Source organism: Lagenorhynchus albirostris, chromosome 7 (assembly GCF_949774975.1).
Source record: "Lagenorhynchus albirostris chromosome 7, mLagAlb1.1, whole genome shotgun sequence".
Taxonomy (NCBI): domain Eukaryota; kingdom Metazoa; phylum Chordata; class Mammalia; order Artiodactyla; family Delphinidae; genus Lagenorhynchus; species Lagenorhynchus albirostris.
In genome coordinates this window covers 63684473-63710778 of record NC_083101.1, presented here as the reverse complement: position 1 = coordinate 63710778, position 26306 = coordinate 63684473, and the positions used below count along the sequence as shown (strand labels likewise).

Here is a 26306-nt window from a genome sequence, read left to right as displayed (position 1 = left end):
TTTCTCAGTGCTTGCTATGTTCCAGGTATTTTGCTAAATGCTTTTCCTGCATCTCATTTAATTCATGTTATCCTTAAGCAGACTTGCAAATTCAAACTGAGAGGTTGGATAATTTATCCAAGGCCAAACAGCTGAGCATTGGAACTAGGCATGCTTTGCGAACTTACAAATACCGCAGAGCATACTAAGCAGTGATTTGATTTTACTTTTTGGAGGGAGGAATTCTGCAGGATAGTATAGAGATTAAAGTTTTTTGCAAAACTTAACTGTATATGGAATCTAAGAAAAAAAAAGGTCACGAAGAACCTAGGGGCAAGACGGGAATAAAGACACAGACTTACTAGAGAATGGACTTGAGGATATGGGGAGGGGGAAGGGGAAGCTGTGACAAAGTGTGAGAGTGGTATGGACATATATACACTACCAAACTTAAAATAGATAGCTAGTGGGAAGCAGCCGCATGGCACAGGGAGATCAGCTCGGTGCTTTGTGACTACCTAGAGGGGTGGGATAGGGAGGGTGGGAAGGACAGAGACGCAAGAGGGAAGAGATATGGGAACATATGTATATGTGTAACTGATTCACTTTGTTATAAAGCAGAAACTAACACACCATTGTAAAGCAATTATACTCCAATAAAGATGTTAAAAAAAACCAAACAAACAAAGAAACAAACTTAACTGTAGTCATCCCCGTTAACTCAAAAGACATGTAATTCTTTCTCTCTTACTTGGGTGAGAGGATAAGTGGATGATTTACATTTTTTTGAACTTCTGTCATTTAAATCAACTGATTGAAAATATATCCATCCAACTGCACTAGTATATGGTGTATATATATATATATATACACACACACATACACATATATGTCTACACATACGTACATATTTTGAAGTATAGTTGATTTACAATGTTGTGTTAGTTTCAGGTGTACAACGAAGTGATGCAGTTATACATATGTGGTATACATTTTAACTTTGTTTTCTGTTGTAAGGTCATTTAAAAATAACCCTTTTCTACCGTTTCCCCTACAACCTGACTTTTTATATAGTAAAGGGCATTGTTTAACTGGAAAGAGAAACCTGGATATTTCTAGCAGTTCTGTGGTTTAGTGATTTCATGTTGCGTTGTATGCTTAAGACACATACACAGTAGTAATTCCTGAAAATATCGGCTCATAATTGCTGCACTCTTATTGATGTATTTTCATATATAATTCAGGAAAGAAAAATTATTGCATGTGATAGATTAGTATTACCACATAAAAGTACTGATTTGTGTATCCTATTTTAGTGCATTGCTAGTTCTCAAGAGATATCTATACAGTAATTTCTAAGAAACCAGACAGTTTAATTTTGCTATTGGTGTCAGGTTAAAGCATTGGTGTATGTTTGCAGCTGTAGCTGTGGCTTCATCTGGTCCTTGTTCAGGACACCTTTGAGCAGCAAGGATTCTGTTCTGGGCTCACCCAGACAATTACTCTCACCCGAGCCTTAGCACTGTGGTTTCCTGGCCTTTGAGTGGGTGAGTATCTCCAGCTTTCAGGCCATCTGAGGTTAGGTTGAGATTTCTCAGAAAGAACTGTTAGAAGGAGTATGGTAAGGGAAATGAAGGACAATACGATACCATATAAAGAAATGGATGAACACAAGTTTGTTCATTTGTTTGACTTTTGAACCTTAATTAGGTGAATCTAACCATAGATTGATTTTCTGGCTGCACTTGAAGACTCATTTATGTCCAGTTTATCTTCCCTCAAAAAAAAAAAGCAACAAAAGGAAAGCCTACCCTTAATCTAGATCCTGGAAGGGGTCAGGAATTGGGGTAGAGAAGGAAGGTCAAGACAGCTGTGATTGCTGTTTTTTATCCACCTGGTGGCTTCTCTTTCTGAGTTACATTTGTTTTGGAGTCACATGCCAGATTCTGCACTTTCAAGCACCTTATAATGCAGAATATGATCTTTTTTTAAAAGGTAAGGTAAATAGTTTCTACTGCTCTTTCCAATCGTTGGCTATCCTCACTCTGTTAGAAGTCAGAAAACCTCTTGGAATTTTCATCACGTGATTGGTTTTCATAGTTTCTGTGTCTATAAAGAGAGAAAGAATGAGATTTAAGTTTTTAAACTGTAGACTTGATGACTAAAATATTCGCAAACTTGGTTAAATCCGTGATCTCTTTATGTAAGTACTGGATTTCTTTCAAGGTGCTGTCTTCTTACCAACATACTGTGCAAATAACTGCAGTTTAATATAGAGATAACTTGATGTGGTTAGATTTGGTAAACCCTCTTATCTTTCCAACATGCATCGTTTATTTAAAATGCATAGGCATATGTTCAGAACAAAGTTATTTTCAGTGCATATATATTCATTAGCCTGTGTGTGAAAGAACATTTCAAATAACAACCATCTTGATACTTGGTTTTCTTTCAAAACTTTCTTCCCTCTCCACCTTGGTTTAATTGAACCCTAGGCCTGAACTCGTGAACGCATTCCCATGGAGCCAGGGTACATTCGAACGTCTCGGACTGATACAAAATTGCTTTGTTGATCATATACCCATGCATGATAAGATATGCATAAGAAGAAATCTGGTACAGAAGTATAAATAATACTTATCTTTAAGCCAGCATCTGTCATCTGCTTCAGCAGACAGTGCTTGCTTTCTTCCTAGCACAAAAAGGGCTGTAAGATTTATGGAGTAGCTTTGTTTGTGCTCCATGATGCTTAATCAATTTTTATTAAATTCTAAATTAAAACTTGGCTTTCACTACATCTCTGACGTAGAGCACAAGGGGAGAGATCATGGTGCCCTGAAAAGGTTAGGCATGGGTGATCTGAATCCTCGATCTATTTCTTCCTGCAGGACTTTTCTTAATAACTTTTATAAGTCTGACCAAATCCTTGTAGGCTTGAGTAGGAAAAGATAAATACAACACAAACTTTAGACTTTTAAGACTTCTAGAGAGAGGGGGGATTTGTAGTTTGTTTTTAATACTCTCATGCATATTCTAATATCTGAGAAAAGAACACATAAATGATTTCAATGTGCAGGTAATGTGCTTACTTTGCATGTAGAATGGTTTGATAAGTGAAGACTCACTAGTTATGCTTACTGAGAATTCTTAAAGTTTTTGGTAATCGAGGCTTAACATGTTAAGCATCTGATGGAGACCTGGGCTTTGCAGCCTTTTTCTGCCTAGTTTACCTTGTAAGTTCTACATTTGCAATTGTCTGGTCTTTTCATACAGATGCTTTTTGTTGAATATCAGCATATGGTAGGAGGACCACTCAGAGAAGCCAGTTTATAGATGACCATCTTATTATCTCTGTAACCTTATGTATATAGGAAACCTAGATTCATGAGTCATATTGAATCTTTCTTTTTCGGGTAAAAGTCAAAAAAATTATACTTGTGATTGGTTTTCTTAGATTCTGTTCTTAGATCTGTTCTTAGATCTTTCTTAGATCTGTAAGGAGAGGAAGAATGAGATTTAATTAAAAATATAGTTTTCTGTTAAATACTGATATTTCTGGTTGTGAATTTGCTTTTTCTTACATCTGGTATATACCAGACTAACCTGTACATATTACTCCTTTGGAAACATATTTGTGAGCCCTGATCCACAAGTAGTTTATGTATCTACATTTCAAAGTATAAAGTTTCTTGAAGAGAAGGGGGTAGGGGTGGACAACCGTGAAATTTGTTAATTATTGTTTATTTTCTAGGAAATATGGCAAGCTGTAAACTTAAGATCAGAATATCTGTGTTTTTGAATTATTTACTATGCTAGGAGAACAGTGAATTAAAGAAAAATTTGGAAGCCAGTCCTACCATGCCCAAAGAATATTAATAATTCATGCAGCTCTTCATCTCCCATCACTTATCTTTTCATTGCCACATTTGTACTTTTGTCTTATACATTGCCATGTTTTTCGTTATAAATGCCAAGTGTAGATGTAGATGCCCGTATTGACATATTCTGCTAATCTACTTACTACCGAAGTCTTGACATTTCCCTAGCCTTGGTATTGCCTGGTATGCCATGCATATATAGCTAGGGTTGCAGTCTTTGATGATCTGGAATTATTCAAAAGCTCTGCCTGGAATGGTTAAATGGAAGGTTACTTCTGAATACATTTGCTCCTCACTTGCCTACAATATATTTGGTGCCTGAGTGTATTCTTACCATATGCCTTCTTTCTCAGCTGCTGTGATTCAGAAAGACCCTTTGGAATTACTGCGAGAGTAGGGAAGAAACCCTGGATTACCAAAAATTAAGACAGCCCAGCTCAACTTGATATGCAGATTAGCTTTGAGGATGCAGTGTAGTTGGTCCTGGCTTCCTAACCTTAGCACTGCATCTTACACTGTCACTTGCCAGTGCTACCACATTGTGATACTTAGAGCCTGTATAGCTAGAGAGGTTGTCTGCTTTCTGTGTTTCTGTGGAGTAATTTTGAGTAGATGAACTGAGGCGTGGGAGAGATTGCCAAATGAGGTAGTGATGATGGCTAAAGAGACTTGGACTTAGGGAGTGCTTTCTGGCAGAAGTTCAGCTCAGACAGTATCGTGTTTTTGACCATGGTACTTTAGACACTCTGCCAAGTGTTTGTAACGAGATAGGGCTGTTACTATACTTTGCTTTTAACTTTACTTTTGCATACAGTACGCCATTCTTGTTTTATAAACTGTGTCGCATACTTTTTGTACCTCTATAAACAAGTGAAGCTGTTGAGTTTTTGGATAAAGTTTGAAGCAGTCTTGTGTTGCTTCCTCTTTGCTTTATGCTCCAAGTTGAGAGCTGAATAGTGAGATCTTTTTTCACACCATTTATAATGCGATGCACATTTTGAAGGCAATTTAAATTCTTTTGGCTCCCCAGCCATATGCTTCAAAATGGAAGCATTATACATGTATGGATAGGGGAATAGGTAGGAAATTGGAGTGTAAAGATATATGGCTGGGTATGTAGTAGGGTAATACTATCCAGAGAGAAAGAGAGAGAGAGAAGGGAGGGGGGCATGTTTCACTCTCTAGGAATTTTTCCAAACTTTAGGCCCAATTTTGCTGAAGCAAATAATATTACACAAGAAGTTTAAAATGTTTCCACAGGCTATACAAGAACCTTTATCCATGTAATTTATATGTCTAATGAGATTTTGGAACTTTACCGGTGTATTATTTGAGAAATTGGCAATATAGTCAAGAGGAATGAACTTTAAGGTATAATTTTTAATGGAAGGACAAAAACTAATATAAGCTAAAACTATAGTCCTGTTTCATGATTACATTTTTCCTTTTTTTCTTTTTTTTGAGGATTTTATTTTTCTCCATTCTCACCTTTGCCCCTCAGTTTTTCTCAGTTTATTTCCACATTGGAAAAGTGAAGTGTAATATTCTCCTTAACACAGAAACCCTTTCACTCTGTCTCTCTGGAGACTCTTTTTATTGTTTTCATAATCCATTCTGCCTGACAAGAAAACACCAGATTTCTCCAATGTTATGAAAATAATTTTTACTTTGCTTAGATGGAAATATCCTGTTACTGAACTTTCTCGGTATAATCATGTAAGTTTCTTGTGGTTACGTCACATTGATCACAAGGATATCGTTATATATAAATTAATTTGGCTGGTCTGTGGATTGATATGCTTATAATATATTTACGTTAGACCAGGGGCCCCTTTCTCATTCTCGTTTAAACCTTGCTTCCTCATCTTATTTTCTTTCCCTTTTCCATCATAGATCATAAGTGACTTCTAATATTAGATCAGATACAGTACATAGTTCCTTCTATAACTTTCATCAGAAATAGGAGTGCTGTGTCAATCCAGGTGTTACTATAATGTACTTTTTCCTGAAGAAAATAGCCTGTAGGTTAAGTATACCTCTGAAGTTTTTTTATTTAGAATAATATTCCTAAAATACACACACACACACACACACTGTTTTCTCCTTTGCTTACTTTACACTTACAATTTATATATTGTTTTCTTTGCAACTGTTCTATAAAAAATAGCTTTCAAAGTTAAATTACTGTTCTAACATTTTGAAAGTAAAATACCACAAATCTTTTGGGTTAAATCATGGGGAATCATTTTGTTCTTTACAACAGATTTCTTAATTTTCATTTCTTAGATCCCTATGTCATGGGATACATTATTGGCCACTTTTATAGAATACAAATTTCTTTTAAACTTCATGGTCTAACATAACAGCCTTTAAATAATTACCATGTGGTGTACTTTCACCATCAGTTGACTTTATGTTGTTTAGGAAACACATGGGAGAGCTGGGAATTAGGAAACAAAAGAGAGAGAGAAAGAAAAAAACAAGAAGGACCTGAATTGCGGTCATTCATTCATTTATTTTTGAGAAGGGGTGGAAAAGCCCACAGATTCGTATCTCAGTAGGGTGAAGTTGTGTTACTGTTTATCTGTACCTTTTTCCCCCTGTGGCAAGAGACGTGAAGAATAGACACTCACTCCCAAAGACACCAAGTTCCAAAGCACTGACTCATGAGCCCACAATGAAATCCTAGGATGCAGCCATTTCCTACCTTTGTTTGGAAATGAACTGATTGGACCAGGCGGATGTAAGCCCTCAGCTGCAGAGCTTTACAGAAGGAAATGCTTTGGGTCTCTCTTAGGTACTGGATGCTGTTGAGCCACTTCTTTGTATTTGATGGGATCAGCCAGCGTGAAAATGTTTCCTAGCATGTAAAAAATTCAGACCAGGGCCATTCTGTGTGTTTGTGCTTATATAGTCTCCATCTGATGGCAGAGAGAAGCATCCCCCTCCTTTTCATGCAGTGCATTTTAATTACGAGTTTATGTATCAAACTCATCACCCTGGTTCTTTCTCTCTAGCTTAGTCTCACTTGTTTGCAGTCTCCCCATCTCATGGTGACTTCCTGGGGCTGTAAGCCCTGGCCACTGCCTCCCTCTCCTGCCCAGGTCACACTCCCCCTGCTCTCTTAGCATCCGCAGCGCTGGCCTTCTCGCCACTCCTCCAGCACTTTGCTCTCCCTGTTCTTGCTGCTGGGTAAGCCTTTCTCCCCAGATCATTGCAGGGCTTGTCCCCTCACCTCATTCAGAGGTATGCTCAGAGAGGCCTTCTCCCACCACTCCATCCATTGCTCCCTCCTCCAAGCCTCTTTTCCCTTACTCTGCTTGACTGTTCACCCTATAGCTCCCTGGCATATTTTATATTCACCTGTTTCCTGGTTTACTGCTTCTTACCCCCACCAGCTGTTAGCCTCATGTGGGTTGGAACTTCCATCATTTAGCACTCTTTTGCCTGGGCCTAGAACATAATAGAACATAGGTCTAGTACCTAGCACAATGCAGAACCTGGCAGATTCACAATAATGCCTGTTGAATGAACAACGTAGACCTGATAGAGATGGCGCTTACCTCTTCTACTGGGCCGTTTGACAAGTTATATAGCTTCTGGGTGCCTTGGCTTTCCCATTGGATGAGTGGGGACAACATTTTGTATACCTCAGAGGCATCATGGGAAGTTGAAGAATGGTAAGTGAGCTTTAATCACGAGGAATAAAAGATCAAACATGAATTTTCTTTTATGGAACGGAGCTCTGAAATAATGAAAAGGGTCTGTGCCCGATGGGCAGGGATATATCTTAGATACTCAGGATTTTCCGTGTATGTGCTGTTCCTGGACACTTTTTCGGTGATATTGCTTGTAATGAGCCTCTGAGGATAGACGAGGAGAGAGCTAAGGATAAGCTTAAGGATAAACTTAAACTTGAAGGATAATTTGGCGGCTGTAGTAAAGCAAGCGAATGAGATAAATGAAAGAAGTTGGCTCTAAAGAGAGCATTTGAAATTCTAGCTTATTGTCATATTTACCACCTTCAATTCTCAGACCTGATAGTTTTCAGTCAGTAGCCTTTCTGGGATTTTCTGAAGTGTGATTTTACCTTGAATGTATCAGAGCTGGAAATAATTGTTTATGTTTATGCAGTTCATAATTTTGCAGTTTAGTTTGTGTGGGTTAGTGGCCCTACTGTTCAACTGGATGGCAAATCTGTGCTAGGAGGATACCATATGTACAAGTATTTTCTTAAATAATGTTGGCGTTTGCCACTGGTGTTAGGGGAAGAAGGGAAAAAAATGAGAGTAATTCTGGAAGCCCTCCAGTAAGGGGTTAGGAAAGAACTTAGGGACAAATGCTCCTACTTGGAACACAACACCAAATAGTGGTTTTTTGTGTTTTTTTTTTTTTTTTAAGAGAAGCCAAAATTAAACACAGTAGAGTTTACTGTTTGCTAATCAGCATGTGTTTACTTTCTCTTCCAAAACTGAAGTTGCCAACCAATACATTTCCTACCCAGCGCTTGAATCTGTCCAAATAAACATGGGAAGTAGTAAAACAATGACACCACATGAAAAATATATCCTCATTCATTAAATAGAATCCAAAAAATTCTCTGGAATTTAATTCTAGCGATGAAGTGAGAATTGTTTGGTCTACTAAGAGAGGATAGTGACTTCCTGCCTCGGTTAATCCAGCCGAGAAGAATGTGTTTTTAAGTTTCCATACAACTCTACATACATTGGCCTAAACCTGGAGAAACATAAATGGACTATTTCATGGAAACCCCTCACCCACATTCCCAGAGGATGAGGGCATTTTGGGTATAACATAGTTTTATGATAATTGCGAGCATAAGCAGCTTGTAGAATTCAAATAATCAATTTTAATTTCTGTCTCCATCACTAACGATTACTGACAAGGAAGTTCTCAAGATGAAATTATGGAGTCTTCCTCTGGAGACTGCAAACATAAGGAAAAAGAGAAGTTGTAAAGAGATGGTTTTATTTTGTGGTCAGTCAGTTTTGGAAAATAAATTCAAAAGCAGTAGCTACAATCAACAGTACAGAGAACCTTATATTCATAAGGATACCAGTTTACTTTAGCTGTTAGTGAGCAGTTCCATGTAGAATTGTTATCTATAATGTATATGTATATCTTTGTGAAGAAGCTTTGTTGTAGGGATGCAAGATGGAGGTAGAGTGATTACTACGGTATTACTTTTATGGTTTAAATTTGCGTTTAAAAAATACCCAGTGTAGTCTTCATACTAGAGGCCAGACACCCACGGAGCTGACTCCTCTCTTCTATCAAAACCGGCTTTGGGGAAATTAGTCATTTACTCTTTAATTTGAGTTTAAATAAATGCATTGAGCTTTCAGTAGTAATTACATTAAAAACTCTATGAGTATTGTAGAGTTAAGTAGTTCAAGTTCAAGCCTTGGGGAGAAGCGGTGCAGTCTAGTAGGGACAGGCATTCTTTTTGACAGAACCCTTCCTGCAGAGGTGACTGATTCTTTCTCCTTGGGCAAATAAAGCCAGCCCCTTGATCTTTACTATCAGGCAGGTCCCAGTGATGCTTCCGGTGAGCAGCAAAACAAAAGGTAGTCGGTTCTTTGAAGGTGATTTAGCACCTAATTGTTATTCAACATTACATTTTAAGTCATTCTAGCTATTGCAGTACAACAGTGCTTTTTTTTTTAATAAGAAATTAATTATCTGAACAAATTTACTTCTTGGATTTAGTTTGGTAAATGGCATATAACCAAGTAATAGTTTTGAGTAAAACTGACATCACAGCACATGAAAACCCAGAGGGGTCTTTTAGGATGAGATAGCATATGTCAAAGTCATCAACTAACAGCTGTATAAATATTGGTTGTTGCCCTTGTTATCTAATCTAATCATTTACAGATAAGGAACCTGAGGCCTTTGGCACTAAAAGAATCACCTAGGCTAGGTAAGGAGCAGTCCAGAAGAACTGAGTTCCTAAATACAGAACGCATTCTACTCCATCAGGCTGCCTCCCACGTTTTAAATGGTATCCCATGAACACCAGATCTTTTTTTTTTTTAACTTTTCCGAGCTTGAATTTAAAGAAATAAAATGTAGAGACTTAGCGATTATTTCCTAAAAAACTAGTGTCAACAGCTGCTTTCAACGTTCAACACATACCTTAGTATATATCAGTCAAGCTGTATAAGAAAGTTATTTGTTCTGTGTAACTTTTCATCTGACAATCATATATATTGATATGCACATAGATTTACATACCTATATACTTCCTGGTGTTAGAGAATGAATATATTGTACATGGGAGCATTCTGTGTATCCTTTAAATTGAAGAAGAAAGTGGAAAGATTTTAGAATAGTCATAGAGTTCATTCAGCCAGCCACTCAGTAGTAGTACGGATAGTGGAAATGCAAAGATGAAGAAGACTGACACAGTTCTTGGCTTTATGGAAATTAGTACCTCAAGTAACTGTAGGGTATGGATATAGGGAGACAGTCAGTCAAGTCTGATGAAAGTATGGGGAAAGTTATGGTGTTGAAATGTAGAATCTTACGGGGACAGAAAAGAGACAGATGCATACACCAGATCAGTGAAGGCGGCCAGAATAAAAGTTAACCAGGGGTGCTTGCTTCGGCAGCACATATACTAAAAAAATAGGAACGATACAGAGAGGATTAGCATTGCCCCTGCGCAAGGATGACATGCAAATTCGTAAAGCATTCCACATTTTTATATGACCCAGCAATCCCACTACTGCACATATACCCTGAGAAAACCATAATTCAAAAAGAGTCACGTATCACAGTGTTCATTGCAGCACTATTTGCAATAGCCAGGACATGGAAGCAACCTAAGTGTCCATCGACAGACGAATGGATAAAGAAGATGTGGCACATATATACAATGGGGTATTACTCAGCCATAAAGAGAAACGAAATTGAGTTATTTGTAGTGAGGTGGATGGACCTAGAGACTGTCGTACACAGTGAAGTAAGTCAGAAAGAGAAAATCAAATACTGTATGCTAACACATATATATGGAATTAAAAAAAAATGGTTCTGAAGAACCTAGGGGCAGGACAGGAATAAAGACACAGACGTAGACAATGGACTTGAGGACACGGGGAGGGGGAAGGGTAAGCTGGGATGAAGTGAGAGAGTGGCATGGACATATATACACTACCAAACGTAAAATAGATAGCTAGTGGGAAGCAGCTGCATAGCACAGGGAGATCAGCTCAGTGCTTTGTGACCACCTAGAGGGGTGGGATAGGGAGGGTGGGAGGGAGGGAGACGCAAGAGGGAAGGGATATGGGGATATATGTATACGTATAGCTGATTCATTCTGTTATAAAGCAGAAACTAACACACCATTATAAAGGAATTATACTCCAATAAAGACGTTAAAAAAAGAAAAAAAACAAAAGTTAACCAGGGGAAGGGCAGTGGTATTCCAGGAAGAGGAAACAGCATGTATGAAGACTCAGAGAGAGCTCAGGATTGGAAAGAAGGTCAGTAAAGGTAAAGCTTCAGTAGGCAAATCTGCAAAAACATTGTTTTAGGAATTTCTCAAAAGAATCAGTCTGCCAGTCTTCCTTATAAGTTTCCATTGGAGGCTCTTACACTATACGTGAGGTTGTTTTTTCTGACATAGTATTTGTTCTTTATATTGATTTTCAAGCATCTAACATTCTCCGTAATGTCCTATTTGAGTAAAATTATCATTATCATCTATAGACATATATTTCTTAAGCTCCTACCAGTTGTGAAGGCCTGCATACTAAGACTGCCGCATCTGAACCCCGATTATAGTAAAGGATTTAAAGTTGAAAATATTAGGTTGTTCTTGGTCTGTTCAGAGAGACCAAGTGTACATCCTTGAAGCTACTTTTTTCCCTACAATTCTTTGATCCGGTGATTTCACCTCATTATTCCTATTCTAATTCCCTTGGTTCAGTTTCTTAAAAATGTATTTTGAAATATTTAAGACATACAAAAATAGAAATGTTTCAACAAACTCTTGCATGCATCACCCAGTTTAAGAAATAAAATTTTGTTTAAATTTATTTGAATAAGATTTAAAATAATTAAATAAAAAATTTAAATGAATGTATGAATAAAGAAACAAAAATTTAAAAATAGATTAATAATATCCCTGCATGCCTCTTCTCTCCAGTCTCATTCCTTCTTATCCTGCTACATCAAGCGGTAGCTTCTCTCTTACATGTTGCAGTTAATGGGTTCTTGTTCCCAGTACTTTTATTGCATGTACTTTTCTGGCACGTGCATTTTGTAATGTTTCTGATGCTGAGAACTCTAATCTCTCTGCCATCCAATCTAGAGAGTAATCCTCTGACATTTTACTGCAGGATAATTTCTCCTAGGTTTGACAGTGAGTCAGTGAGTCAAAAGACTCCAGGCTCCAGTGCTGTGTTTCCAAGGGTTACAGAAGTTCTCTAAGCATCTTTCCTTGACGTATAACATAATAAAAAAGCATTGCCCTTGACTTTTGTTTTGGTAATTATAATCAATAGATGCTTTAGATATGTAAGAAGATGTATACATTTCAGAACAATTTTCCTTTTGAGTATTGGAATGAGTGCTAATGATGACGAAAGTGTCCTCTGCTCATTATTTCGGATCAAAATTGATGGACTCTAATTAAACTGAAATATTTCAGCTCACAGTACTAGTTAATTCTGCCTGGTATATAGGCTCACTTTGCAATATATGCAGTTTGCAAACAGATATTAAAGAATAACAGCAAAAGAGCTGAATGCTGAACCTCAAACCTCTTTATGGTAAATTGTTAAATGTTTTTCATGAAAATTCTGGGGATCACTTTCTGAGAAATCCCTCCACATCTAGAAATTTCAGTTTCCAGTTACCCATGAAGGAATGGAAATGATTTACTTATTATTTGCCTTTGGAAAGAGTATTTTAAAGCTATATTTGTGTGGATATCACAATTTCAACATGATTTACTATCTTTAGGGTTAAAACACATGTGTATAAAGGATCTTTTGAAGAGCAGTAGTAATACAGTTAGTTTAGGAAATGCCACAACTTCAGCTTCCTGTTCTTTGCCTTGGCTTTCTTAAAAAGTGAAGACTTTCTACTCTGTCCTGTCAAGAGCAAATGCAGAAGGAAGGAACCAGAGGCAGGCCTGCCCCCTTAACCTGTCCTGCTGGGCGTGTCAGTTTGCTAGATGAGACCTGGCAGCCCTGGGCTCTATGTCCGGGGACCCTGCAAGCAGGTGGGGGCATTCCTGACTTCTGTGATCATAGCTCCCTGTAGGTGCAGAAGACACCACAGCGGCCAATTAATCCATCTAAATATTTAAGTAAAGTAGGACGAATAGTTCAACTCATCTTAGGAACTTGTCAAAATTTAGGATTCTAGGAATCATTTACGAGACATAGGAGTATAAGGAGTCTGTTAAATTTCTAATTTGAAAATTTCTAAGGTGATGTCCATCTTAGAAAAGAATATAATACTAAGACTTGATCCCTAGCCCTCTAAGACGTTCAATGGACCTCTGGGCTTCCTTCCTTTCACCTGCTAACCTTTGTCTTCCAGTCTTCCTTTTCTCAATTCCCATTATGTGGAGTAAATGTGGTGGCTTTTATTTCTTCCTTGCCTTTCCCCGAGCGGGTGAGTGATGCCAACAGCTGAGTGTCTTCTTCAGAGAGCATCTCGGACCACTGTGCATTTTGTGTGTTTGGTGGTGGGCAGGCCAGGCACGCACAGAGTTAAGCCCACGGCCGCCCTGTGTTAACTGAGCATTTCTCAGTGTAGCCAGGTCGTAATCCCTAAGCAGATGCTTTAGGGGTCTTGTTATTGTCCAGAAGTGGCTCTCGTATGAGAAAAACGCAGCCATGCAGAAATGGCACACACACTGTTGACTCGCCCACCATGGCTTAAGGTTTTTCCTTTATAACATCCATGAACCCGTTTCATCTCTACCTAGCCAGAGAGTGTTGGCGCCTTCCCTGTCGCTACACCTTTAACTCGTTAAAAATAAAAAATTAAACAACAACGTCACATCATAACGTTCCCTACTGATAAGAGGTTCTGGTTTTCCTTGCGTTCTTTTCGGTTTGTCGTTGTTGGCCCAGACCTTGCCCCTTTCTCAGGTCTTTCAGCCGCATCGTGGCCTTTCAAAACTTTTAAGTCCTGTAATACTATATTTTGTGAAGAAGGGAAAAAAATGAGATTTTTTTCCTCCTTGCTTTTGTTAACCCATTCTTGTTTTAGGCTCCAACAAAAAGGGTTTTTGTTAACTGGAGCTTAAAATCGGCCAGCTTGCAAAGTATTCTCCCTTTTTATGCAGGGAGGATTAGCTTGGCATGTTATGCAGTTCCCTTGTATGAGCCATTCACGTGTCCTGTCAGAAGGTGTATAATTACTCACTTCACCATCAGCAATCATTCTTAAGTTAAAACCTGTTTTAAACCTCTCATTAATATAAATCATACCGGGAAGGTAGAAAATACACCTTCAAAAAGAACGAAGTGTTAGGGAGCTAATCTGTTCTTTTCATAATAGGCCCAGAGTAAATAATTTTTACTTAGCGCTTTTCTCTCTTTGCAATCAAAATAGTTTGTGATAAAAGATCGGGTACCAGGGGTTGCATAAATGTGCAGCGTTTCATTCAGACAGGATTGGGCTTCCTGCTTGGTGCCAGCTTCGTTTTCTCTCTGTCACCCTTGAACAGTGAAGTGTGTAATCCTCCATTCTTTTAAAGTCAGCCCCCTGACAGAATTTCCTCTCTCTCCCTCTCTCTGTCTCTCTGTCTCTCTTTCTCTGCCCTTCTCTCTCTCTCCCCCCTCCCTCTCTCTCTTGCCCTCTCCCTCTCGCCTTCTCTCTCTCTCTCTCTCTCACAGACACACACACACACACACACACACACACACACACAGAGAGAGATTCAGGAGTACAATGTTTTCATTTTTCAGGTTTTTCTTTCAATGAACTATCCCAGCATGCTTGGCTAGCTAGCAAGCAGTCTGAACATATAAACAATGCCTCAAAGTATGATTTTTCTTCATGGAAGAGCCTTAGGCCAAGGACTCAAATATCCATCGTCTATTTATTCATTAGCAATGTGTTCTAGTACAGGTATGGTAGCTCTAAAGGCATAGCTCGAGTTACTCATCTTCCTAACATACAGAGGCTGCTTCTGCTCTTCCTCCATGCCTCCCACACCAGAATCTCCCTGCCACTGCATCAGACATGTTGTGGCTGTGGAACATTCAGTCCAAGTTGGGGCCTCAAGATGAGGGAGTTAGGCAGTCTCTGAAAAAATGTCTTAAATTCTTATACATCCTGAAAGGCCCAGCCAGATCTGGCATTTGCCCACCTCTCCAAATTCATTTCTTACTTTTCTCCCTAGCGCTTCTGACTCATCTTCTGACAGTCTCCTTTTTCTTCTTTAAATTTGCCAAAGAGCCCTACTCTTTTCTACCTAAGGGACTTCACTTCTACTAATCCCATGTGTCCCAGTTAATTTTTACTCATTCGTCAGGGTCTAAATTTAAGCCAATGTGCTTTCTTTTTTCCACATTTTTTCAATTCAGTGCCAACCAGAAGTTATTCTAGGTCCTTGAGATTCAGGGTTGCTTTGAACAGATGACATCCCTGCTCTCATGGGGCTTATATCCTAGGAAAGGCCTTCAACATAGAAGTCTTCTTGGACATTCCAATCCATGTGGGCCCCCTTGAAGTTGTGTTTCCATAAAACTCTATGAGTCTTCATTGCATTTTCTTCACTCTGAAGGAATAAAGGAATGGCTGTCTCCCCGTCCCCAAACATCTTCCAATTATAGTCTTCCTGAATTCTTCTACATCACTCTTACACTGTCTGAAACATTATACTAATTAGAAATTCATTGGGATTGACAGACATTTTCTTAAAAAATAAATGTCAATTACTAAAAGCAATTGTTTTAAATTCATATCATCTGCTTTTCTTTTAGCACCTGGTGGACATTAGTGGCTGCAGGAATGAGGACAAGGTTAGGTTGAGAGGTGATGCTTTTAGTGACTGGAACAGTGGGAAATCCAAGGTGGCTGGCATGGGGCACAGTGCCTGGGAGGATGGGTGTCAGGGAGATGGGAGTGCCCACAGGGAGAGGAGAGGGTTTGGAAGTGAAGATTGGCTTTCTTTAGGAATTTAAATAGAGAAAGCTACGGCCCCCCTTTTCTTTTTTGTCTCTTGGGAAAGAAGGAAAGGAACTAAAATTAGTTCATCTTTTATGTGCCGAGGACTTTACCTATCTTCTTTCTTTTTTTTTTTTAAATTTCTTTTAAGGCATTATTTTATCTCCAGTTAATATTTAAAGATCAGGTCTCTTTAATTCCAGAATTAGAACATGTAAAACTGACCCTCTGTAGCCTCTGGGTACTCAATTAATGTCTGTTGAATGAATGAATTCACTGTATAGAGACTTATTCTCCACTTCGGCATGAGTCTTCAAGCCAGCTTCCCTAGACTCAAATTTCATGTTGGTACTATTGGTATCGTAGCTGAAGTGCATTCAGAGTTGAGTTGGGCTTTGTGGGCTGGTATGAAAACCTAGTCACCTTGTATGATATTGTTTTGATAGGAGATTTCAATGTGAGGTCCAGACCACTGACTCGCCTATGAGCTTTTGGAGCTCTGTTCCTTAGTAAGTTGGGGGTTACCCATATGTGAATACAGAGGTGATATGAAATTAAATCTTACGTATTCTGTTTTCTTGTGATACTTAGGATACTTCTAATTGAGTTTAAGTGGTTCTCTCTCTTTCTTTTTTTTTTTCTCCTAAATCTCCCCAAAGCCTTTTTATAAGTAGGTAGTATACCTAATAATGTTAGTAATAAAAATTATCACCTAAAAAAATTTAAAAGAAGTCAAAGGAAAACAAGAATTTCTAAGATCCCCCAAATGTAAGATCTTTTGACATGTCCCTGTTTCATACTGAGTCACCAGGAACATGACATTAAGCTGATTTTGATTTGGGTTCAAGTGAGAGAGAAACCACGTTAGTGATGAATTCTAATAAGATTAAAATACAGTCACAGAGAGAGACCCCAGATGGACTGAGAGAGGCAAACCATGAGGTCCTTTCTTATGTAATGGTAAAGGCTGGCCAGAAAGGAAGCTTTTTCACTGGAATCTTTGCAAAACTGCATACACCAATTTACAGGCAGTTTGAATTTATATGTAATTGACATATTTCAAAAACATTAAATGTTGGGATTGACATATATACACTAGTATGTATAAAATAGATAACTGATAAGAACCTGCTGTATCAAAAAAAATAAATCAAATAAAATTTGAAAAAAAAAAGACATTAAGTGAAGAGCGACATGTTTGCTATTTTGACCACTAAATTTGAGTGTGTAGTGGGAGTAGGTAGGCTTTAGTACATGGGCTCAAGTAGAAGATTATTTGGTTGAGATGTGGGAAGCACTAGTAAGAAAAATAAGGTTCATATCGAGTCCAGTGCCTTTGATGTGTATGTTTCTATTCCTATATAATAACTTTTGAAGTCAGCTTCAACACAGTATATTTTTACAGTTACTTCTACTGTTCCTATAACAATTTTTGAAAAGATACATAGAAATGCAAAGTTGGATGAGAAATCTGATTAAAGGAAGAGTAAATGAATGATTCAAAATGAGTTAAAAATGAAATTTTGTCTTTAAAAGGTATTATGTTAAAGTACACTTGGAAAGAGAAATTATGTAAAATTAAATTCATAGATACAGATTCTTCCAAAGTACCAGGAGACATGGTAGTTCAGTGGATGGAACACAGGCTCTGGAAACCTGGGAGGCTCTTCTCTGCATCTCACCAGCAGCATTAACTTGAGCAAATTACTTAACCTCTTGAGGCCTCTCTTGTTCCTCACCCGTAAGATAGGGCTGATAATAATAGTATCCACCTTGACAGTCTGTATTGAGAAAGCCAGCTTTTGTGAGGTTTCTTATAAATGCCTATTTATCAATGACCTCTCACACGGTGACTGTTCTCATCAACAATTATATAGCAGTAAAGGAAATAGATATTTAAAAAAAATTATTACAAGTAAGTCACAACGTATTGTTATTATCTTCCTGTTTTCATGACAGGATTCCTATTACTTAGGTTCGGGAAAATATCCAATTCATGAAAATCCAAAGCAGCTGTGCTTTTGTTGTATAGTACCTGTTATAATACATTTCAAGTTTAAAGAGGGACATTTCAGAACAATGTTCATTGATTAAAAAAATTCATCAATTTTTGGTTCATTCAATAAACAGTTTCTGAGTACCTAGTAATATTTTATGTCTTATATTAACCTCTAGGAATAAAAAGCAAAGGCTCTTTCCACAGTCATCCACAGGGACGTCACAGTCTAAGAATAAAGTTTTACCAAGGAACTGGTAATACACTAGACAGTGGTAAGTGGCAGAAAGCTTTGAACTGAAAAATAAGGTTTTAAAATTGTAGTATTTTGGGGGCATCCTTAGGAAGGATTCTACACACACACAGAGACACAAACACACCTTGAGTTTATAAGTTAGAAAGCCATTTGAAATGTAAACAAAAAAGTCATTTAAAAATTTTAGTCCATAGCAAAGACCGAATTATCTGAATAACTCTAATTGTTCATTTCTAAGGTGTCCTTGGCTGTATTAATCTAATGTTTATTTTAAAAATGTGATTAGCAATTATCTGGAATACTTTTAAAAATATATGCTTCAGTTAATAAAGGTCATGTTAAATTTTTTTTTGTTTTTTGTTGCTTTGAGACTCATAGTCTTATATATTCATTGCTGTTCTTGAGGGTGTTTTTACTGAATAGATTTTAATGAAAAATATTCTTTAAATATTGCTTATTGGCTTACTGGATGAGAGATGATTCATCTCTCAATGAATTAATATTTTCAGTTTTGTTACAAAGCCAAATTGTCATCATTAAATGATTTTAGAAAAAAATAACATGTTCTTTAAAATGTAGAGTACATACCTTCTCAAGTAATTATTTTGTCAATGTTTATTGAACAATGAGAGCCAATTTAAGATTACAATAATTGAATCTTCTGAACTAGTGTTAAAAAATTTACCGGATCAATGTTCTAAGTCGTTATTTTAATCAATTTTGTTGAAATGAGATCCATTCAAAAGGAAATAACACATATTTCACCACAATGACCAAATATTATGTACAACCAATGTAAAAGAAAAATTCATTAGAAACAATTATATTGGCCTGGACCTTTAAATATTTTGTTCTGTGTTTCCAAATACTTTTTGGATCTTCTTGTAGAGAATGACAGCAACTTTGGGAGTGAATCCTGAGAGTTTGGTAGAACTAGATCTGCTTCTAAGCTTAATGCCTGCTTATTAAGCTGGAAAACGTTATTGTTTTTTTATATTAGACTTTAATATCATAAACAATGACAGGCTTTTCATGTTGTTTTCATAAAACAAAATTTGCTTATAAACCCAAAGCCATAAAACCACAAAAACCCCAGAAACAATCCATCACTTTGTTCCATCCCGAGTTCACTTTATTGCTTTCAAATACATAAAGTGCCCTGTACTTGAGGAAGAATATAGTGTAAGGATGAATCCAGTACCAGATAATCACTGGCCTCTCAAGGACAGCATTTATATTTATTTATTTTCTCATAGCATTCCTTAGGATTTAAATCCTTGGATATCCAAATCAAATGCATTCAAATAAACAAAGCTACAGGTCATATTTAAAAAATGCTTTCAGAGGAAAATTTATACAATTCAAAAACTGCTTAATGTCCTTGAAGGGAAGAAACTATATACCTACATTAGTGGTAAAGAAAATATGAAACTGGAAAATATATAATTCTGGAAAAGAACAAGACAGGGCAGATGATTAAACTGAGATCATATAAAGCTTGATTTTTGTTCAGGACACTTTCAATTTCAATTATTCTCTTTGGTTCTTAGCTGTTTATTTTTAGTGGTGAGATCATAGTTTTCCATGATTAGGGAAATAGGGTCTCCATACGGAACTATGATGTGGAGTCCAGAAAATAACCGTGGTATCAGTGGAACAGAGGTCTCAGCAAATGCTGGTGTAGTTTCACCCCCAACCCCAGTATTAAGAAATAATTAACATACATCACTGTATAAGTTTAAGGTGTACAGCATGATGGTTTGATGTATATTGTGAAATGATTACCACAACAGCTTTAGCTAACATCTATTTTCTCATATAAAGAAAAAAAGGAAAAAAAAATTTTCCTTGTATTAAGAACTCCTAGGATTTACTCTCAACGACTTCCCTATATATCATACAGCTGTGTTAGCTATAGTTATCATGTTGTACATTACATCCCTAGTACTTATCTATCTTGTAACTGGAAGTTTGTACCTTTTGACCACCAGCCTCCAGTTCCCTCTCTGCCCACCTTCTGCCTCTGGCAATCACAAGTTTGATTTCTTTTTCTGTGAGTTTGTTTGTTTGTTTAGATCCTACATGTAAGTGAGATCATACAACATTTGTCCTTCTCTTCTGACATATTTCACTTAGCATAATGCCTTCAAGGTCTATCCATGCTGTCACAAATGGTAGGATTTCTTCTTTTTTATGACTGAATTATAGATAGATAGATAGATGGATCTCACAACTTTTTAATCCATTCACCTGTTGATGAACACTTAGATTGTTTCTATGTCTTGGCTGTTGTAATTAATGTTGCTATGAATGTGAGTGCAGATATCTTCAGAGTTAGTGTTTTTGTTATCTTTGGATATATTCCCTTTTCTCCACATCCATGTCAGCATTTGTTATCTCTTGTCTTTTTGATGATGGCCATTCTAACAGGCAGGAGGTGATATCTCATTGTGGTTTTAATTTGCATTTTCCTAATGACTAGTGATGTTGAGTATCTTTTTATGTACCTGTTGGCCTTTCATACATCTTCTTTGAAGAAATGTCTATTCAGTTTCTTTGCCCATTTTTAATTATATACATTTTTTGCTACTGAATTGTATGAGTTCTTTATATGTTTTGGATATTAACCCCTTATCAAATACATGGTTTTCACTTTGTTGATCGTTTCTTTTGCTGTACAGCTTTTTAGTTTGATGTAGTCCCACTTATTTATTTTTGATTTTGTTGCTTGTGCTTTAGATATCATATCCAAAAAATCATCATCAAGGCCCATATCAAGGAGCTTTGTTTCTATATATTCTTCTAGGAGTTTCATGGTTTCAGGCCTTACATTTAAGTCTTTAATTCAATTTGAGTTAATTTTGGGGAGTAGTATAAAATATGGGACCAGTTTCATTTTCTTGCATGTTAAGAGCTAATTATCTCAGCACCACTTACATTTAAAAAATATTTTATTGATGTATAATTGATTTACAATGTTATGTTAGTTTCTGCTGTACAGAGAAGTGATTCAGTTATACATATGTGTACATCCCTTTTTATATCCTTTTCCATTATAGTTTATCACAGGATATTGAATATATTGGGTTGACCAAAACATTTGTTTGGGTTTTACAAACTTTTGGGCCAACCCAATAGTTCCCTGTGCTATACAGTGGGACCTTGTTGTTTATTCATTCTATGCATAATCATTTGCCTCTGTTAATCCCAATCTCCCAATCAATCCCTCCCCCACCACCCCTCAGTACCACTTATTGAAGGGACTGTCTTTTTCCTATTGTGTATGCTTGGCTTTCTTGTCAAATATTAGTTAACCATATATGCTTGGGGTTATTTCTACATTCTCGATTCTGTTCCATTGGTCTGTTTGTCTCTTTTCACGCCAGTACCCTCCTGTTTTGATGACTACAGTTGTACAGTGTAGCTTGAAATCAAGAAGTGTGATGCTTCCTGCTTTGCTCTTCTTTCTCAGGATTCTTTTGCTATTTAGGGTCTTTTGTGATTCCTTATAAATTTTAGGAGTGTTTCTGCTACTTCTGTAAAAAATGCATTTGGAAGCTTGCATTAATCCTCTAGATCAGCGGTCCCCAACCTTTTTGGCATCAGGGACTGGTTTTGTAGAAGACAATTTTTCCATGGGAGGGGGGAGGGGATGGTTCAGGTGGTAATGAGAGCAAGATGAAGCTTCACTCGCTCACCTGTCACTCCCCTCCTGCTGTGCGGCCTGGTTCCTAACATGGTCCATGGCCCGGGGTCCATGGTCCATGGCCCGGGGGTTGGGGACCCCGCTCTAGATGATTTTGATAGTATTGACATTTTAACCATATTAGTTCTTCCTGTCCATGAACACAAGATACCTTTCCATTTATTTGTATCTGCTTTGATTCCTTTCATCAGTGTCTTATAGTTTTCAGAGTAGAGATCTTTCAACTCCTTAGTTAAATTTATTCCTAAGTATTTTATTGTTTTTGATGCCATTGTAAATGGGATTGATTTCTTTAGTTCTTTTTCAGAAAATTCATTATTAGTATATAGAAATGCTACTGATTTTGCATGTTGATTTTGTATCCTGCAACTTTACTGAATTCATTGGTTGGATCTAAGTTTTTTATTGTTGTTGTTATTATTGTTGACTTTTTAGGATTTTTTATATATAAAATCATTTTTTATATATAAAATCTGCAAATAGAGACAATTTTACTTCTTTTTTTCCAATTTTGATACCTTGTTTTTTCTTGCCTGATTACTCTAGCTAGGACTTCTAGTACTATGTTGAATAGGTGTGGTGAGAGTGGGCATCCTTGTCTTGTTCCAGATCTTGGAGGAAAAACTTTTAACCTTTCACCAATGAGTATGATATTAGCTGTGGGCTTGTCATATATGGCCTTTATTATGTTGAGATATGTTCCTGCTATGCCTAATTTGTTCAGAACTTTTATCATAAATGGATGTTGAATTTTGTCAAATACTTTTTCTGTATTTATTGAGATGAGCATATAATTCTTTCATTTTATTGATTTGATATATCATATTGATTTATTTGCATATGTTGAACCATCCTTTCATCTCAAGGATAAATCTTACTTGAACATAGTGAATGATGCTTTTAATGTGCTGCTGCATTTGGTTTGCTAGTTTATTTAGAATTTTTGCATCTATATTCATCAGGGATATTGGCCTATAGTTTTATTTCCTAGTAGCATCCTTTTCTTGTTTTAGTATTGGGATAATGCTGGCCTCATAAAAGGAGTTTGAGAGTGTTCCCTCCTCTTCAGTTTTTTGGAAGAGTTTGAGAAGGACTGTTGTTCATTCTTCTCTAAGTATTTGGTAAAAGTCACCAGTGAAGCCATCTGGTCCTGGCCTTTTCTTCATTGGGAGATTTTTTTGATTGCTGATTCAATCTCCTTGGACTATTCAGATTTACTATTTTTTCCTTGATTCAGTCATGGTAAGCTTTATGTTTCTAATAATTATTCGTTTCTTCTAGGTTGTCCAATTTGTTGGCATATAGCTGTTCAGTGTGGCATAGCATTTGTAGCTTAGGACTTAAGCTACAAAAAAACAGTCCTAGCTTAGGACTGTTATGCTTGTTGAATATGGCCTTCTGAGTAGGCCAGAAAGATCTTAAAAGTTGTTTATTGTTCAGGGAAATACAATAAGGGATGAGAATGGATTTAAGGAGGGACTCTTTTATTTTATTATGAGCTTATGTCTTTGAGTATTGTTTAGATTGTTTATGGGTTAGGTAGAAGCCTATTTGCTTGAAGGACAAAATCCCAGAAGATACACAGAATGCCCATCAGTGGCTTCTTGGCCAGCTGGAGTGTAGTTGAGGCGCTGATAGGATACAGGGTGGCTGGGAAGGAAGCCATGGCCAGAGCCTGTGAGACCAGGTGGGTTCCTACTGCTTCACTGCTCTATCAATCACAGGCACTGCCATTTCCTTATCAGACGTAGGTGTGGAGGAATTGAGCTAGAACTAATAGGAAGGTTTTTCTGCTTTTGCGTTTCATTGAAATTAGATTGGCTCTAACCTGTTCCTTTAACACAACTTCCTCCTTTTTTTCCTTTTTTTTAACCATTGAGGTCAAATGTAATTTTTCAAAATTTTACTTCTTGATTTCTCTCTCCCGTGGAATTGCACAACAGGGAAAGAACTTGAAGTATAAAGGAAGCCAGTGTAATTATTAAATAATGAATGGTTACATTTTCATAGATAAATGTCATAAAATAAAAAATTCTGGAATGCTAATTTTTAACAATGTTCATATCTAAATGTGTTTCTTCTGGAAACTGTGGGTGGGAATTGTGCATGCTAAAATTGATGCAAATAGGTTGCAATTCAGAAAAACAATTCAACATAGAAGATTGAACTGGAATCTAATGTAGTCACTTATCAGTAAGTGGAGGGCTTGGTTAAAGTAGATCAGCTCTGAGATCTGCTCTGCTGCTCACAGTATACAGAGTGCAGCCTGGCTTCTGTCAGGATAGACTAAGATTTTTGTCTTCAAGTCCCTGCTCTATGGTTCTATGATCTGGGCATAGTGCCTAACCTCTCTGAGCCCCTGGTTGGCTGTGTAACTCAGAAGACAGAGCTGCAGGTAACATTCCAAGGGAGCAGCAGAAAGAAGGAATGGATTAATGCTGAGTCCAAAGACTAGGAAAAGTTCTAGGACAGAAAAGGCGTTTGATCTGGTCTGCATGGAATGCGGGTTCCTAAACGCAGTGGATAAAGAGAAGGACAGACTTGTCTAGGGGAGTAGCATGGGCAAAGGTACAGTGGTCCAGCTCACTGGGGCTTGAAATGCATGACTTCCTGTCAGGGGAGCTGAACCTGGAGTTTAGGAAATGGCCTTTGAGGACCCCAAACGCCATATGAAGTGACTTTATTCAGTAGGTGTATATGTTTCTTGTGCTGTGTAACAGATTACCACCAGTTTAAAGCAACACCCATTTATTTATTTATTTTCAATTTTTTTTTTTTTTTGCGGTACGCGGGCCTCTCACTGTTGTGGCCTCTCCCGTTGTGGAGCACAGGCTCCGGACGCGCAGGCTCAGCGGCCATGGCTCACGGGCCCAGCCGCTCCGCGGCATGTGGGATCTTCCCGGACCGGGGCACGAACCCTTGTCCCCTGCATCGGCAGGCGGACTCTCAACCACTGTGCCACCAGGGAAGCCCAACACCCATTTATTAATATGCAGTTTTGTTGGTCAGAAGTCCAGAGCAGTGTGTACAGTCTCTGTGCTATTATAAGACTGAAATCAAGGAGGCTGCTGGGGCGAGTACTCATCTGGAGGCTCCGGGGAAAAGTCTCTTTTCAGGCTCATTCTTGTTGGCAGAATTTGGCTTCTTGTGGTTGGAGGATTGAGGTCCGCATTTCTTTGCTGGCTCTCAGAGGGCCGTCCCCTATCCTTACCATGTAGCTCTCTCGATTTTCAAGCCAGCAATGGCACATAATTCCTTCTCCTTCTTTGAATCTCTCTGACTTACCTTCTGAGATGAGCCAGAGAAAATGCTCTGCTTTTAAAGAGCTCATGTGATTAGATCAGGTTCACCTGGATTACTTCCCTAATTTAAGGTCAACTGTGTCACGTAACATAACCTAATCGTGGGATTAAAATCCATCATATTCACAGTCCCAGGGACTATGCAGAGCATGTAGACCAGGGGGCAGGAAATTTAAGGGACCATCTTAGAATTCTGCCTTCCACAGAACTGCAGGTATCTGAGCAAGAGAGTTATGTGTTCCAAGCAGCATTCTAGAAAGTTGACAATAGTGGAATGTAGAGAGTGTTTTGGAAAAAATGAGAGACTGGAAGCAATTGACACAGGAGGAAGTCTTTGCAATATCAAAGGGCTTTAGTACTGCTTATGTCCTGTTCAGTACTGATTTAGTACAGTTTAGTTTGAGAAGGGCTTCAGGGCATTGGAAATAGGGATCCAAGGATCAAAAGGACTTGACAACTTGCTACCTTCAGCTAGGAGCCGGGATAGTATTCCTTTGTGGTTTTGGAGGGAGAAATAATGGGTGGTGCTAAGCAGATGGTCTCTCTGTGCCTCCCGCTCTGAATTATGTGCTGGCGCTTCTCTTTTAAATTAAATTCATGATTTCCTCTTTATTGTTGAATCCAGAAGCCAGTTTGAGGACTGCTGGACCTTTCTAACACCTTCATTTTATAAATGAGAAAACAGAGGCTCATAGAGGAGAAATGGCATCCAGGCTAGAGTTTCTTAGTTTTGCCAAGTATGTAGTTTAGTTTGAGAAGAAACAACCCATTGGTAAAGAGTGAGTAGAGGGGTAGAGGGCATAAGAAAGGGCAGCTCATGAGATTATCTCATGGATTCAAGGGAGACTGGGATTAGCTTGGTTTGGGATTCATTAGGAAAACTTCAGTCGTGTAAACGGGTCTTAGCCTGGCTATTGAAAGAACTAATGGAGAGAAAAATCAGAATTGCCTCCATAAAGGTCTGCAGACAAAGCCAGTTCTGTGCAAAGTTGGGGGATAAAAGATGCTCCAGAGGCAGTGTGGTACAGTG

At 37.8% G+C, this 26306-nt stretch overlaps 1 protein-coding gene and 1 non-coding gene across 12 annotated transcripts in view; both read left to right on the top strand.

Annotated features, from left to right (window-relative positions):
* The window catches only part of NFIB (nuclear factor I B), a 235529-nt gene that overhangs the window by 67350 nt on the left and 141873 nt on the right, over positions 1–26306 (top strand). The window lies entirely within an intron of this gene.
* On the top strand, positions 10477–10586 carry LOC132523991 (U6 spliceosomal RNA). The gene has a single exon (XR_009541756.1). It is a non-coding gene; the product is annotated as a U6 spliceosomal RNA (small nuclear RNA).